This window comes from Neoarius graeffei, chromosome 1, assembly GCF_027579695.1.
Source record: "Neoarius graeffei isolate fNeoGra1 chromosome 1, fNeoGra1.pri, whole genome shotgun sequence".
Classification (NCBI taxonomy): Eukaryota; Metazoa; Chordata; class Actinopteri; order Siluriformes; family Ariidae; genus Neoarius; species Neoarius graeffei.
Genome location: NC_083569.1, coordinates 96,534,201 through 96,546,617, shown reverse-complemented (window position 1 = coordinate 96,546,617; position 12,417 = coordinate 96,534,201). Strand labels below are relative to the sequence as shown.

At 43.4% G+C, this 12,417-nt stretch overlaps 1 protein-coding gene and 1 pseudogene across 1 annotated transcript in view; both read right to left on the bottom strand.

Moving 5' to 3' along the window:
• Positions 1 to 12,417, bottom strand: part of LOC132885533 (titin-like) — a 978,782-nt gene that overhangs the window by 453,009 nt on the left and 513,356 nt on the right. The gene's annotated exons all lie outside the window — the stretch shown is intronic.
• On the bottom strand, positions 2,807 to 2,930 carry LOC132898029 (U2 spliceosomal RNA; annotated as a pseudogene).

Sequence of the window (12,417 nt, the reverse complement as noted above, 5' to 3'; positions counted from 1 at the left end):
CCGTGTTACTAGCTGATACTGGAGAGGACTGGCAAGCAGATGACACCCCTGGATCACTGCTTTTGGACTTTTTCGTAAAAGTCTGAAACAAGCTCGTTTGTTTCAGGGTTCGTTTACTCATTTTTGACTCGCTTCTCAATAAATTCTCGCACAAGCTCTGACTACTGACGATTGTCTGTCTCCGTTTCTCAAAACTGGAGAGAATCTCAGTGGTGCAAGAAAAGTATATCTGCATTGACCAATGAGCTTTCTTGGTCACGCACACCCCGCCCACTCCTGAAGCACACAAATGCGCCGGCACACACACGTCTCTCTCTCTCTTTCTCAAATTATGTTGCATTGCCAAAGCATTCAGGTAACAATTATAATTAAAAAAAAATATCTCTCTCCCCAAGGTACGCCTAGTGCGTACGGCCATACGCCTGGCGGCGCCACTGATCACAATTGTCTTTCAGATCGGAACGATTGTGTAAGGCCACTATGATCTCAGAAACATCGTTGGTTATAGCCCCGGCCTGTATTAGAGTCCGGCCATTATTTACCTCCTCCGACAGCGAGACCGGCCAATATTAGAGTCCCGGCCAGTAATGGAATACAGGCCAGTATTAGAGGATTTACTGTAATATTAATTAGATGAATGTATTATTATTATTAGCGGCATGGTGGTGTAGTGTTTAGCACTGTCGCCTCACAGCAAGAAGGTCCGGGTTCGAGCCCCATGGCCGGCGAGGGCCTTTCTGTGTGGAGTTTGCATGTTCTCCCCGTGTCTGCGTGGGTTTCCTCCGGATGCTCCGGTTTCCCCCACAGTCCAAAGACATGCAGGTTAGGTTAACTGGTGACTCTAAATTGACTGTAGGTGTGAATGTGAGTGTGAATGGTTGTCTGTGTCTATGTGTCAGCCCTGTGATGACCTGGCGACTTGTCCAGGGTGTACCCTGCCTTTCGCCCGTAGTCAGCTGGGATAGGCTCCAGCTTGCCTGTGACCCTGTAGAAGAACAGGATAAAACGGCTACAGATAATGAGATGAGATCAGGGGCGATTCTAGCATCTGATTTTTGGGGGTGCTTAGCCCCCAGAGCTGACAGAGGCACCTGGCTTGAACGACAGTGTTTCCATGTTTATTCCGCATTTAGACAGACTTAACTAGACAAGAAGACTAGACTAGACAAAACTAGACTTATGCAATGTTTTAACAGAAGCTGACCCAATAAACTATGATATCTACACATTTACAACCACTGACACAAATATTTACGTTATATTTTTAACTAAACAAGACCTACTGCATTTGTAATGTTGGAGCTATTCATTTTGAACAGTGGTAATTGTTAATTAATGTGTTATTGTGTATTGTGTAATAGTGTGTATTATTATGATTTTACATTAGTTTATATTTTTTGTTGATAAGCATGATAAGAATGATAAGCAAACGTAAACGCTATGTTACATTAAATAAAACTGACTAACACACGGTGGTCTAGCACCGTAGCACTTGTACAGCTCTGCACAAAAGTATCTCGATATGGATGATAAATGTCGTTTTTATCATTCTGTTCATAGACCAGGGAACATCAATATTGCATTATGCATATTATTGTGTTGTGTTTAACAATTGTAACTCCAGTCCGTACCTTCACATCTCGCTATGCCAGTAATACTCAGGTGCTAATTCGAGTTCCTCATCGGCGTGGAATCCAGTTAAAAAAAACACCATGTCGTAGCAAGCACTCGCGCGGACAGGCAACCCAATCAGAGGGGACGCAAGGAGGAGAGGGATTTTACTGCTCATAGACTATCACGGAACAGGTGAATTCAAGAACACACACATACGCCCGTGCACACATTCACTGCGCAGTGCGCAAGGGCACTTATTTCTGAAAATTACATCCAAAAGCAGTGTTTTTGAGGGTGCTGAGCTAGGGGGTGCTGAGCTCGTTTTTGGGGGTGCTTGAGCACCCCCAAAAATAGGCTAAACACGCCCCTGGATGAGATTATTATTATTATTATTATTATTATCATTATTATTATGAAGCACTTTACACGGTCCCATTTTGGCCTGTTGTGTAAAATGTCCACTCAATACAAATGAACAAAAAATTGGAAAAATCCAAGTGTAAATGACTTCCAGTCAGTCATTGAAATTGAGCATAAGTTTTACGTTTTAAATAAAGCCAATCAGCACTAATTAAACCTCAATCATGTCTGATCATGAAGAGGAGAACACAACAAAAGAGCTGCTGTTGTTTGGAAAAATGTTGTTTATTTCTGTAAATTTCAGGCATCATGCTTAAAAAATACAAGCTTAAAATTAATTATATATTGCTTAAATTACTTAACTATTAAATCTAAGAAATGCCAATCAATGCATTAACATATTATTGAACAATTATGAATTAAAATGTCAATTAAATTAAAACAAAGTAATGTTTCATAAAAAACAGGTCATATATATTATGAATAAAAATGTACTGTGTCCATTTTTGCAGAGTATTTGACATTCTTTGATTTTCTTTGACGAGTGTATGGAGGTTAGCTTTATTGCTAAATCTTATTTTGTTTGCAAACAATGTTGTAAGGAAACCAGCTAGAACATGAGATGAACACGTACAGTATGTGACAGCAAAGATTTCCTCCTGCAACACAGCTCCTGCTCAAGTGATTGGAATCAGTCCAGGAATTTTTTTTTTTTATGATGGACACAAAAAGAAAAGAGGAAAGCACAGAGAGGTGCAACAAAAACTTAGAGAAAGGAAAACAAAAGTTCCACTTCCAACCATTATTCTCTCAAATGTTCAATTGATGAAAGGAAAAGTGGATGAGTGTCAAAGAAACACTAATTGTTTGTACAAATACGAAGCTTGTGTTGTTAGATATTAAACTGATAAGAACAGATACTACACTTGATCTTAGCCAAAAGGCCGAGAAGTGATAACTTGCTGTGTTTAATGGCTTTAAATATACCACTTCCAAATATTGAAATCCAGAAAGGTAAACACAGCTAGACTCCACCCCCAACAGCTGGATCAGGGGCGTGTTTAGCCTATTTTTGGGGGTGCTCAAGCAACCCCAAAAACGAGCTCAGCACCCCCTAGCTCAGCACCCTCAAAAACACTGCTTTTGGACGTAATTTTCAGAAATAAGTGCCCTTGCACACTGCGCAATGAATGTGTGCGCGGGCGTGTGTGTTCTTGAATTCACCTGTTACGTGATAGTTCTATGACCAGTAAAATACCTCTCCTCCTTGCGTCCCCTCTGATTGGGTTGCCTGTCCGCGCGAGTGCTTGGTACGACATGGTGGTTTTTTTAACTGGATTCCACGCCGATGAGGAACTCGAAGTAGCACCTGAGTATTACTGGCATAGTGAGATGTGAAGGTACGGACTGGAGTTACAATTGTTAAACACAACACAATTATATGCATAATGCAATATTGATGTTCCCTGGTCTATGAACAGAATGATAAAAACGACATTTATCATCCATATCGAGATACTTTTGTGCAGAGCACAATGTATTTATATATATAGGCGCCGCCTACATACCTGGTTCAGGAGGACAATGGGGCAAAATAGACTCCATCATTTGGCTGTGATGTCAGTTGAAAAAGAGCTGCTTGACAGCATCAGTCATGACTATGTTATTGACAGATTTGCCAGCCTTAAAGTTAGGCGACACAGTTTAGTTCTTCCAAAATAGGGTATTCCCCTAGAAAACACAGTGTTTTTGTGTGATGTAAATATGATGTGCGACATATCTTCATTTCCCCCCTTTTTGTTTAAACTACTCTTGACATTTAGATCTCACCCATAAGGTCAGGCATCACAATTCACTTTTTTTCCTACAAAATGTTCAATTTGTGGCATACTATTAAAGACAGTTCTCTGAAATAAAATGTGTTTTGGTCATATTATCAAATAATGAGGAAATGCAATGGGGAATTTTCCCTACCTGCATCAGAGGAATTATTGCATTTGAGTTTTTCTATCAGTAGGTTGACTTGCAGTGAGCCAACCACCAGCTACTAAGGACAAAGACCCTAGTGGCCTCATGGGTCTCACCACACCACTAAAACACTCAAAAACAAACACAGTGTTTTCTCTACATTGACATAGATTGTGAGTGCATTATTACTATTCACTTTCTGAGAATGTTGACAACCCAGGTGCATATAGGCCTCTTCCTACCTTTTCACGTGACGTCACGACAAACGCGGCCGCCATTTTGGACATGTACTACCAGTAGTTTACCATAGCCAACATTGAGGAACGGCAGCAAAGAAAGTTTTTACTTTCAGCAAGACTCCCATCATGCCACTATATTGTTGTGCACCTGGATGTAGTAACCATCAACAAACAAGGCAAGGTTTATCATTTTATCGGATCCCGACAGAGAAGATGGATAGCGGCCATTAACAGGAAAGATTGGCAGCCCTCGGCATACCAACGCTTGTGTAGTGACCACTTTGTTGGAGGTAAGACGAATAAAATTAGCCAGAAAAGGCATTACATTGCTGTTAACATTCTGTGGCGGCGAGTGTGTAACCAAATAGGTTAAAATAACCCATTGTAACCTCTTTGTTCTTCTGTAGTAGCTATCGTTGACTAGCTAATGTCAACAACATAGTAGCTAGTATGTTACTGTAGCAATGTTTACGTTCAGTCATTTGGATGACTGTTAAAACCTTTCAGTCTCAAGTTTTTCCTTTACTGTATTTACTAGTTTACTGTAATTATGATCCGGCAGCTATTTACACCGGATCCAGTGTAAATAGCTGCCGGAACCAACGTCCGAGGTTCCGGAGCACACTCCGGCTTGCTCCCCCTCAAATTAAACCCACAAGGCTTAATTTGAGGGGGAGCAAGCCGGAGCGTGCTCCGGAACCTCGGACGTTGGCTCCGGCAGCTATTTACCTGTACAGGGCTTAATTTTAGGGGGAGCAAGCCGGAGCGCGCTCCGGAACCTCGGACGTTGGCTCCAGCAGCTATTTACCTGTACAGGGCTTAATTTGAGGGGGAGCAAGCTGGAGCGTGCTCCGGAACCTCGGACGTTGGCTCCGGCAGCTATTTACACTGGATCCAAATGACTGAACGTTAACATTGCTACAGTAACATACTAGCTATGTTGTTGACGTTAGCTAGTGCTAACAGCTAGCTGCTAGTACACTGCTACAACACAGACACCGACCCTAATAATACAGTTCTTGGTCATTGCCTGGTAACAGCAAATTTATAATGGGCCATGTCTCAACAGACTAAGAAGTTATTTCAATGACATTTAATAACATTTTGTTTATCCTGAGGACCGAAAGTAAATGAAAATGTGAACAAACCTTAGCTGTAATAAGATGGCGACCACCGGCTCCAGGGACGACCCACTGATGTAGGCATGTTACCCAGCCTGACACAAAATATTTGTAGGCATCCAAACTCTTATACGCTTTCAGATCAATACCCGTGTATGGCGATGGGTTTTTAATGACATAGGTATACAGATCATGTGGGCCGAAGTCAGGTAAAGACGAGGGCTTCGTGTACTTCCGTACGTCAGTGAACAATCCTGGTGGAAGCAGGTAAACGTCGTTCTCTAAGCCTGCTAACCTCAATTTTTGCAAATACCTCTCCCTCTGCTCGCCCTGTAAATGCCCTACGTCGCTGGATAGTGAAGGTGTTTTCTGCATCTCGCTCCTTTTTCTTCTTTGTTTTTCGTTTGTTGCCTTCCTCGCATTCAAACCGATTCGAACCCAAGTCCACTACATGTCCAAAATGGCGGTCGCGTTTACGAAGGTCACGTGACTGAAAAGGGTCTATATCCACCTTTACCTGTGTCCACTACTGCCCTCATGTGTCTAAATAACATCATAATAATTAGCAAATTAATCAAAACAGACACTGAAACGTACATGTACGAAGCAAACAATTAAACAAATGACTATCAAAAGAACACTACCAAAATATAACAAATATAAAAAAATATAAACTAATGTAAAATCATAATACACACTATTATTACACAATACACAATAACACAATTAACAATTACCACTGTTCAAAATGAATAGCTCCAAGATTACAAATGCAGTAGTAGGTCTTGTTTAGTTAAAAATATAACGTAAATATTTGTGTCAGTGGTTGTAAATGTGTAGATATCATAGTTTATTGGGTCAGCTTCTGTTAAAACATTGCATAAGTCTAGTCTTATCTAGTCTAGTCTTCTTGTCTAGTTAAGTCTAGTCTAAATGCGGAATAAACATGGAAACACTGTCGTTCAAGCCAGGTGCCTCTGTCAGCTCTGGGGGCTAAGCACCCCCAAAGATCAGATGCTAGAATCGCCCCTGAGCTGGATCCTTTTGAACAGAGACGTCACCGTGTGTATGTGTGCGTGTGTGTGTGTGTGTGGGGGGGGTCCATGCTACACTACCATCACATGCCTGCACTGTCTAACACTACTGATTAATTACCTTACTCACGCCATACATTCATTTTGTAAATATTTCTATTTTCCTTAAATAAATTAATTAAGATCTTCAATCTCTGTCCTTGTCCTTCTTCCTTTGTTGTGATTTATGAATCAGTCAGAACACTCAGTAATAATAATATAAAATGAGGTCCTACCGAATAGTGGAGCTTCCATTCAAATGAAAACAAACATGCAACAGATGATGCACTTTGATGTGTTTCAATTTCAGTTTTATCACGAGAAGATAAATTTCTCCAAACTCACATGTATAATATTATTCTTTTTCTTACTGTAAACTACAGTGTGCTTTAGGGATTTATTGCAAAATGTTCTGAAACCAAAAGAAACTGTGCAAGCAGACCACAGTACGTGCGCTTGCAGTGCTGTGTGTCGGACAGAGTGATTAGCAACACCGGGGCTCCGCAAGGGACTGTCCTTTCTCCTTTCCTTTTCACTCTCTACACCACTGATTTCAACTACTGCACGGAGACCTGCCACCTCCAGAAATGTTCTGATGACTCTGCAGGGGTTGGATGTATTACTGGTGGTGATGAGAGCGAGTACAGGATGGCGGTGGACAACTTTGTCACGTGGAGCAGGAAGAACCACCTACAGCTCAATGTGTCAAAGGAACTGGTGGTCGATCTGAAGAGAATCAGGGCTCCGGTGAGCCCTGTTAGCATCCAAGGGGTCAGTGTGGGCGAGGTGGAGGAATATAAGTACCTGGGGGTGTACTTGGATAATAAACTGGACTGGTCCAAAAACGTGGACACTGGATACAAAAAGGGCCAGAGCCGTCTCTATTTTCTGAGACGGCTGAGGTCCTTCAACATCTGCCAAACGATGCTGCGGATGTTCTATAAGTCTGTGGTGGCCAGTGCCATCCTGTACGCTGTCGTCTGCTGGGGCAGCGGCTTGAAGGTGAAGGACACTAACAGACTCAATAAGATCATCAGGAAGGCCGGCCATGTTGTAGGCGTGGAACTGGTGTGAAGGAAATTTAGTGAATAAACATTTCTATTCTCTGTGTTGAGCTCAAGTGGCCTAGTGTACTGAGAAAAGTTGTTTTCCCACATGCTGTAATCACCTTTCTGTGCCCTTGGCTGGTGATAAGCAGGGTGTCTGAGTTCTCCTAAACCACGTCCGTCTGCACATCCCAGAGCATGCCAGGTGCACGCTTTAACAAAGCTTCATAGAAAATCTTGAGCCAATCACGTACACATGCAAGCAGTAAGCGAATGTCTTTAGAGTATAATAGATAACAGCCACTAAGACACAACTCAGAGTGCACTCTCGACATCACCGGAGGTGGTGTCTTCTTCTTCTTTTCCTGTTTTATATCTCTGTTTAATGTACATAATCTACTATAATAAATTACTGAAAAGAAAACTGCTAAGTGTTCTGAAGGGTTTATTAGAAGTTTCCATTGCACTGGACTCTCTGACAGTGGTGTTGGAGAAGAGGACACTGTCCAAAATAAAAACAAACAATCTTAGACTGTCCTTCCCACCCTCTACATGAGGAGCTGATCAGCCACAGGAGCACATTCAGTAAACGGCTGATTCTTCCATGCTGCACAACTGAGAGACACAGGAAATCATTCCTACCTGCTGCAGTCAAGCTGTACAATGCCACTGTATAACTGTGGTGTACTGTCTTACCATGTATACTGTATCCTTAACTCAGGTGCAATATATCTCATCTCATCTCTAGCCGCTTTAACCTGTCCTACAGGGTCACAGGCAAGCTGGAGCCTATCCCAGCTGACTATGGGCGAAAGGCGGGGTACACCCTGGACAAGTCGCCAGGTCATCACAGGGCTAGCACATAAACACAGACAACCATTCACACTCACATTCACACCTACGGTCAATTTAGAGTCACCAGTTAACCTAACCTGCATGTCTTTGGACTGTGGGGGAAACCGGAGCACCCAGAGGAAACCCACGCGGACATGGGGAGAACATGCAAACTCCACACAGAAAGGCCTTCGCCGGCCACGGGGCTCGAACCCGGACCTTCTTGCTGTGAGGTGACAGCGCTAACCACTACACCACCGTGCCGCCCTGGTGCAATATACGTATTTATTTTTTTTGCGGTCCAAATCCTGCGCTCTGATTGGCTGGGTTCACAACTGGCCTACGATACGGACCCCAGTTACGGACCCCGGTTACGAACCTCTGGCGACTTGCTCGTTCACAACAACAACAAACATAGTAGCATTTTTTGTCAACATGTATCTTTTTTTATAAGATTTATTTATAAGATTATCAAAATTCTTATAAATGTTTGCCAGCATTTCTCAGTATAATAGCATTCATTTTACAGCATGGATAGCAATAACGACAGTGTTCACAGCAAAAGTGAGTTTTACTCCCCTGAGGAAGAATAAATAAAATAAAACATTCAGGAGAAAGCTAAAACCTGTAATTTGCTAACACCGAACAAAAACATGGCTGAATCCTGAATGACTCCTATTTGTATAAATAGGGGACTACATAGGCGGCAAAATGTAGTTTATTTCCTGCCATGGAAGTGCACTTGTATAGTGAGGAGGAAGCCATTTGCATTACAGCCGTGAATGAGGATTCAAAATGGCGGCTTGGCTCGGTTTCCCCTTTCGGGCGCTCTCGTTTTCTGTTAGAATTTGGTAAAGAAAAAAATAAATATATTATTTACCAGCTTAAGGTCAGTCTGTATGGTGAAATACTGTGACCTCGGCCTTGAATACTGACCTCGGTCCAGAGGGCCTCGCTCAGTACTTTCAAGACCTCGGTCACGGTATTTCACCATACGGACCTCCCAGCTGGTAAATAATATATATGTATATAGGAATCATTGTATAGAAAATCACTTTATTTTGCTTTTACGTAAGTTATTGAACTTATTTCAATTTTATTTATTCTTTTTTTAAGACTAGTTTATCTTGTATTTTTAGACATGTTTCCTTCTTCTTGGATTCAGGAGTTTGGGTGCAAATGTGAATTTCCCTCCGGGGATTAATAAAGTGATTCTGATTCTAAAACATGATTCATGAAAACACTGAGTGGATTCAGATCCCGAAGGATTTCGCAGTGATTTCAAAATCAGCGTCACTATTTAGAGTTAAATTCCTACAACTCATCATTTCTATTAATTCATTTCCCCTGTTTTCTTTCTCTTTCAGCTTGTGGCTTTTCTTGTGAAAGATTTCTTCGCCTTTCTCTCGCTCTTTCACCGCTTCTTTCCTTTCCTTCCTCTGGTAAAACTCTCTCTCTCTCTCTCTCTCCCCGGGTTTCACTCCATCTTTCTCTCCTTGGTGAGCTTGTTCTGGCCTCTGTGTATTAAAGTGATGATGGTGTTGTTGCGCTGTTTGAGTTGCTCTCGGTGGAAAAACCCGATAAATATGAAACTATCTGCAGACACCAATCAGTGATGTCAGCGCGCTCGCGCTTCGAGTTCCGGCCAAAATCAAACAGCCAATCAGAATCGCGAGGGGCGGGGCCCGACACGGCTGGGATCCCTGTGTGTCCATGAAAAATCAACTCGATGGGTTTCCATATGCCGCTTTTCCACTACAAACGCGGCTGAGCCGTGCCGTGCTGAGTCGAGCTGAGTGGGGCTGTTGGAGTTGCATTTCGACTACAACCGCGCTGAACCGTGCTGGCTGGAAGTGGGTGGACACATTGGGTGGAGTTAGCGAAAGTGGGTGGACGTCACGTGATGTCGTTAAGCAGCGCAAACAGTGACATCAGTGACAGTGGCGGAACAAGTCAGAGCCGGGCCGGGGGCGGGGCAAATGACCGGGCCCTTTATTAAAGCTTATCATAACATCATTTTAGGCTACAAAATGTCCGCAACTGCGGTGTTTACCAATTTCAACACTACCGGGTGCAACTATATGTTATTTAGTACATCAAGTCCTTCAAACGAACATGTAACTCAGAAACAAAAAACATTAGGATACTGTACATGGCTCATAATAAAACATCAATAGCCTATACTGCGCACATTATTTGAAGGGCATACGAATGAGCGCTCAGAGTGGTGACAGGAAGAGTCAGAAATAAAAGGAGGGCGGTGCAAACCTCACTGAATGCACTGTGTTTACCAATTTCAACACTACGGGGTGCAACTATGTTATTTTGTACATCAAGTCCTTCAAACGAACATGTAACTCAGAAACAAAAAAACATTAGGCGACATACTGTACATGGCTCATAATAAAACATCAATAGCCTACTGCGCGCATTATTTGAAGGGCATACGACGAGCCTTGCGCTCCGCGAACTCGTCCACGATGCTCTGTATGTCACTGATTCAGTGAGCTTTTAAGCGGTAGTCTCACGACCCGAATAGTAAACAATAAACATGGAGGACATGGAGTCGTTAGTGTTGCTGGTCTTGGTGCTGTGGCTTGTTGTCACCGACAACGCGGACAGATACTGGCAAGAGCGTATAGATGAGGCGAGGCGCATAAGGCTTCAGAAATTCTCGCAATTCGTAATTCTTCTTCTTCCGGGTTTACAGATCCCAGCGCGCTCGCGGGGCGTGTGTGGGCATGTGAGGACACTCCTCCTCACCAATCAGTGCACAGGGGAGTGTCTGCTCACGCCCCCAACCTCAGTCGGCTCGCTTTGGCTCGCTTCAGCCCCACTCCAAAACGGTGCGAGTTTTAGGGGCTAAGCAGGGCTGAAACGAGCTGAGTCGTGCTGGTTTTTGGTAGTCGAAACGCGAGCCGTGTCGGGCTGAAGTGAGCTGAAGCGAGCTGAAGTGAGCTGAAAAAGGGTAGTGGAAAAGGGCCAATAGTTTCTTCAGTCTGGAGCTCCGCTAGAATTTCCTGCACTTCTTTGTTCCGCCACCATGTCTCCTTGTCTTCCTTCCTCCTTCCCGATGGCCGCCTTCCTTGCTGACTCTTTCATGAACAGATTCATGAACCAAAAGACTAATCTATCTTTTCTCTGTTCCTGCTTTTGTGTTCTTGTTTCTTTCTCTAAACCAAAACATTAGGTGTAGAACTCCATACTCACTCCTGGGGACTCGAGCCCATGCATTCTAAGGCTCAGATAGTGAAGCACAAGCTGGAATGGTTTAATTATCAAGTCAGAAAAATGACATCATCTCACCTTGCTCTGTCTTGCAGTTCCACTCGCTAGGCAGGTTTTCCTTTAGTTTTCTGCTGGCTTTGAGCTGGAGGGGGGCGGAGTCCCACATGTTTGTCCACACGAAAAGTAGGCTAGACACGCCCACAGGTGGTCACGTGGTATTGTTACTCACTTGCTTTGGCAATCTCCAGAATGGTCCAATGCACATAGGACACATGGTGTGGAGCAGCAGTGAAACATCTCAAACTCCAACAGCAACACAAATAGAACATTTGGCCCAAAATTCAACTTCACTAATATGTCCAAAACACTTATGGCGGGTTGTGAGTGAGGCTTAAGGCTCACTATTGCACTAGTAAAGCACTAGTGGCACCGAACCTCCACTGAGTCTCAGGATTTTCATCCTTTTTGCATCTTGATTACTGTTAACAATTTTCACTAAACTATCAAATAAAATATCCAGGTCAGGGAGCACAGCACTGGACTCAAAGCTTTTGTATTATGGCCCTTTTCCACTACCCTTTTTCAGCTCACTTCAGCTCACTTCAGCCCGACACGGCTCGCGTTTCGACTACCGCAGAGCAGCACGACTCAGCTCGCTTCAGTCTTACTTAGCACCCAAAACTCACACGATTTTGGAGTGGGGCTGAAGCGAGCCAAACCGAGCCGAGTGGGGCTAGGGGCGTGAGGAGACACTCCCCTGTGCACTGAGTGGTGAGGAGGAGTGTCCTCACATGCCCACACACGCCCCGCGAGCATGCTGGGATCTGTAAACACCGTAAACCCGGAAGAAGAAGAATTACAAATTACGAGAATTATGAAGCCTTATGCGCCTCACCTCATCGATATGCTCTTGCCAGTATCTGTTGGCGTTGTC